A 6,063-nucleotide genomic window follows, 5' to 3' on the forward strand; every position below is an offset into this window, starting at 1 on the left:
AATTAACACTGAATAAAATGTTTGTTGAGATTTATTTTAAAATCGTTAACGATCGCGAGATGAAGTTTAACACAAAAGGCACGATAGAAAAGATGAAGAATGGGTTGTTAACCCTAAAGGTGAGACATCGGAATAAATCAACACGGTGAATAATAGTTCCATTTATTCTTGTTATCAATGAAAATAAATATTTTGTTTTTGGAATTTTCAAGAGGGAAAACCCTGTCATACATGCATAATGTACAAACGCTAAATATGAGTCTTTGGGAAAACAATACACATGAAGAAACAACCCCCACACACACAAATACACACATACACACACACACGCACGCACGCACGCACACAGACACACACACACACGCACACACACAAACACGTACATATTCACACACATACACAGACACACAGACACGCACACACATACACATTTGGGTTTTTCTTGAAATTACATGTATACCGAATGCATCAAGGGAGGTTAAATGTAACCGATTCAGCATAATAATTCACAAAAGTTTGTTTGCTCCTTTTCAATAAATCAGAACATAAATCATATGATTTTTTAAAGATGTTAACAATCAAACTCGTTTAATATAACTTGAAATATGAATAATTCATAGTATAACCTTTTTTATCACTGAAATATGTTTTATAAATAAGGGTGTGATAGCGTTTGTTTCCGCTTCACATTTATGTATCGACGGTGTCAGTTTTAATCTTGCTGTCGAAATTTGAATAATTGGCCTACACCCAAGCAGGGAATTTGGGCAACGATGTTATCCGTCACTCTATTCTCTTTTTTCCATAACTTATGTTCGTCTTGTTGAATTTGAGTACATAGGGCGTTTAATATATTAACCTCTATCTTCAATTTGAGGAATTTTATTCCAATGCAAGTCCAAATAGAGACCTGCTAAGTACACTGTTTCTTCATGATATGCATTTCCAAACTCAAATTTAATTGAAAACCAAAGGCCATTTTCAAGACGTCAGCTGATCTATTGCTGAATATCCGCTCGTAAACGGAGTTACGTTAACTAAATTTTACTGCGTGTGGAGAAGAAGTCATTATTTCATATTTTGAAAAGCAATTTTTATCTCAGTGCTTCACGGAGTTGTCTGTTATGTGCTTTGGCGGGATAATACTCAGTTTTTATATAACGGCATTATTAAAATATGGTTATAACCATGTTATATTAATTGATGTTAAACGAATAATATTTAAATGATTTTAATAAACAGAATAATGAAGCATTTTGCGAAGTGAATTTTGTATTTAAACAAGTGCAATACACGACACTATTTGCGATCACCAGTGAGTTTGAATGGCTTGGAAGATCATGAAACAGACAAATAAATGTGGAGTCTGATTACCCGACTGTTTGGCTAATTACTACCTTATCACAACGTAATCACTACGGTTTTGTCTTTTAGTTCTTAATCGGCTTACATCAAATGGTAATACTAAACCTGGATGTGTTTATTGCAAAATATAATTCACATTTTGAGTTGGTTCATGCACATTGGCAAATTCTAGAAACATGAAAAAACATTTAACATATCGCTGATTGTAAACGTCATTGTTGTCGAAGGACTTTTGGAGGGCAAACATCCTTAAATATACATGTTTGAATTAGTTTATGATATGTCGAAAAACAATACGCGATGGAAAGACAATTGTTCCGTGAGATACTTTCGAAGCAAATTAGTAAACATTTTAAAATGATCTCCGTTGGATTGATCAAATATTCATCTTGCTGCCTGTTGTTCGATCAGACTAGGAGATCGTTTGATGAAATATTGTACAATCATGGCACCTCTGGCATTTGTATTTGTATGCAGCTAGCTATATAATACAAATTCCTTTGTTTAATGTTTTAGATCAATGGATTGGAACGCTTTGTTTCGAAAATATCAAGATTGACATGTACTTGTAAATTATTGGCAATCTTTTTAGACGTGTTAATGTCTAATCAATTCTGACCACAAAGGTGTTCACAAAGAACTACACATCATAAATTTGTTAATTCATGATGTCAATGGTGATGTTATTCATGCAACGTGGTTATAAAAATAAACATAATATCTCGTCATGCATAATTGAATAATGTCTCCATTGAGACCATCAGAAAGTATTTATTTTCAATTTGATACAATCTGGTGTGAGATATACACTTGACCTCACAGCGTTAGAAATATTGAACAGGCACTATCTATCCGTAATACAATAGTGACAAATCGTATGATGTTTTATTGTCCGAATCAGACAAAATCTATACAGAAGTGATATTTCATACAGTCAAACAGTCATGATTTTTGTTAAGTAATTCAACAGAATCAAATAAAGAAATGCATAGTTACCAAAACGCAGGAATAAAACAGTTTTCAATTAAGGTAATCTTTTGTTATCTAGAAGATTTGTTTTAATATAAAAGTGTTCAACAATTGCCTACTTGTTTTTGTTCTGATATACAAATATGTGTTATTCATCGACAACAACCATCGGCGCACCTCCCCCCCCCCTCTACCTAAAACCGTCCAAAGCAACTTTTAATTTCAAAATAGGAGAAAGAAGGTAATACAATACATCCAAATTGCAACTTTTGGACTAGAAAGTGTTACGAGTTCTATGGGGAGTACCCCTGCCAACAAAATAAAACAAAGCAAATGGTTCTGAGGGAGTGGCGCAAGTCCAAAGATAACGCCCCTAATTTACGCCCACTCGATAGTCAAATCATCAAACCGCCCCAGACAACCATTTTTGTAAAAATGATTATAGATCGCAAAAGCAAACATGAGCTTTAATCCATAATAGTTGCAATCGAAGTGAGCAAGAGGCTAAGAAATTAAGCTCACATTGAAGAAAAACTTATTTTTTTTGATTTTGTTTACAAGACCATACAAGCACCATTAACCTACGTCTGGGAATGACAGCAACCTATTGTATGCGACCTAAAGAGTAACGTCCACGATCATACAAATAAACTAAGCGTGTTTTATTAAGAATTGTCTTGGAAAACACATGTTTAAATACTCAAGTCAATGCAATCAAACTCCTGATCATTATCTTTACATCTACCACAGACGAACAACTGGGAAGATGGTTTGACAGAGACTAGACTTGCCATATTTTGGTGTAATATCTTCACAACACCACCCAATAGGTATGTCAATAACAAAAATACAATTACAACGCTGTAGAATATAGAAATTAACAATTAAAGGTGACCTATCGTACCAAATATTTATATAAGTTTTGTAACATATCTATAGAAAACTTTCAAATATTTAATGCAACAGATTTTTTTTGCAGCAATACAGTAGCAATCTTACTGTTCTAATAATTACTAATAATCACAGGATCACATATTTCCAGGAAAAGAACTTTGTAACTTCAAGATCAGGTTTTATTATGGACCGTCTGCACGTATTGGCCTACCTGAAAAAGAGCATTTGACATTAGTTTTAAATGCATGCATATCATGAACATACATATACATTTAGTTGAAAATGAACATTGTGTAGGATTATAATTTTAGATAGAGCATGATACCCAACATTAAGACTTTTGGTTGTATATTTAGCAATTTCAAGCTTAAATATCTGAACAATTTTAAAACACGTGCATTTTGGTTGAAAGCATGTTAAAACTGCAACTAGTACCTGCTAGTCCTCAAACTGCATAATATGCTCGTCAAAGCGGTCAAAGAGGGACAACTATCATTACTTTTGACAGGTCGATTCTTGTTCACATTTAAATGTTGTGCCTCTAGTATATCACTTACGAACCAGTCTGTTAAAAAGAGCAACAATACTATAAGAAGTATAAACACTTTCACAAATTTTATCATTGACCATTTCCTCAAATGCGAGGAAGCCTCGGCTCCAAAAAATGCAGATACTTAGACAAAGGTGTCAGTGTATTTCAAAAAACATTATCAGCTGCCTTACATTAATACTAGGCAGTAATGAAATTAAATTTATTAAGCCCATGATACTTGAACAGTCTTCAATTAGAGTCTGAAGTAACTAAAACGACTAAGAAATTGGCATTTACTTTAAATGAATACAATAAAACCGTGCATTTTCAATCCGAAATCTACTCTGTTTTAAAAATCTTGATCTGCAATCAAATAAAGCAAAATCTTTCAGTGATGAAGACAAATTCCTCTTTCTAAAAGAGAAAATATGATATTACGATTAAGTTTTAAGATACAATAAATTGGTAAGCCTCAATAATCTTCTAAAGAAACTAAGGGTTAGAGAAACTAATAATGATGTCAACACATCAATTATACATGTACAATGAAAAATACAGTGACATGCCAAGTAGTTGAACATTTAAATACAACACAGCCCGCACTTACCAGATTTTAAATTTAAACAGCCCAAGCTGGATCAGAAGTCAATGTTCTGTTGTAATTCTTCTTAATGCAAACAAAATATCAACCTGTAAACAAGTAAATGTTAGCCCTTATTGTTTTGATGCTCTGAAACAGTTTGACATACTCCAAAATTAAATATTTATGACATATTTATGGTGCTCAGTCACGATTTTTTTCTAACAAGATGTCAGTGCCCGGACAAGTAAGTAAACTAAAGGATATTTAAGAAAACGAATTCTTTTCGAAGAAAATACTTAATCATTTATTGTCGAACGGTATTGCAAAAGACAAAAAACAACAACGGATTATTACAACATTTTATCAATTAATGACAGTACTTGTATTATCTAGTATCGCAGTAGTCTACCTTAGGCCGATGTTGATGGTGGATCAGAAAAAAAACAATCAGATATTTGTTTGGGGTTAGATTTGACAACTTTGGGGATATACAAACCGAAAAGCCGATGCTAAACTGCCAACTGGTTTAATTGAAGATTGAAACTACTTACTATACACTTATTTTAATAAGTATCTTTTAAATTCAACTAAGTGTACATGACTGCCCTACTGAAAAGGTGAATGTGTCTTGCGATTGAATTTCTCATGCAAATTTAATCTTTTATATATGCCAATACCAGAAGACGACCTACACTAAATCCCTGAAATTGAGGTCACAAGAGGCATTTCCTGGAAGGATGGTGTTCGGGTTTCTTCCGGGATTTACTAGAAATGCAGATAGATTGCAATGTAGGTCACTGATTGGCATCATACAGCTACGCCTGAAGTAAAATACATAATGTTACGAAACGTTATTATTATTGGTGCAGTTTATACATAAGACTCCCGTTTGTTTTAGAATGGCTAAAGTCACCAGAAAATAAACGTCAAAACTTGGTGTGTTACCTATGTTTACAGACAATTAGTTGGTTTATCCATATAAAAAACAAGTGTATGTTATAACTTATTTATCTATACGGTCACAATATCCATGTTCCACATTTTTACTTGCTCTAAACTCGGTCCTAAAATAAATCGATAAAAAACAGTTAAACAAAAAATAAATAAACAAGCAGTGACCTACTACCTGCATTTCTGCAGTTTTTACTGTGGCCTGTAGATCCAGAAGTTTAAAGCTGTGTTAAGTTACTTGTACGGCTTTGGAGAAAATACGTGCTTATTAAGGGCCAGGGTTAATTACGTGACTAATTCATCCTTTTTGCAGTTGTTTTTCAATTTACAAACAGAACAGATCTAGTGGTATGCAGAATAAACAGTATCGGAATGCTACAAGCCTGAAATCTGCTTTCACTGTATCACAGTTGTCTCCCTTGGACTTATGTTGAACTAATGATCTACATTTTGAGTAAAGCAGGTAAAAGTTGAGGTTAGATAACTAACATTTAAAAATAAATTAAATGTAGGTTTCGCCTTTTAAGGTCCCTATTGGCTAAGCCGCACGTAACTGAACACAGCCTTAAACTTCCGGATATACAGGTTAAAGTAAAAACGCGACAGTAATCATATTAATGATATTATGCATTTTTTCTCTTTTAGCTTTTAACGTTTAGCTTTTCTATTGTAAAATGAGAAAACATGGTTAAAATTACTCAAGAAAACAATGAAATTTCATTTACAATTCTTCCATCCACCATTAATCTGATATAAGCCCAACTCTTCA

Source organism: Mya arenaria, chromosome 7, assembly GCF_026914265.1.
Source record: "Mya arenaria isolate MELC-2E11 chromosome 7, ASM2691426v1".
Classification (NCBI taxonomy): Eukaryota; Metazoa; Mollusca; class Bivalvia; order Myida; family Myidae; genus Mya; species Mya arenaria.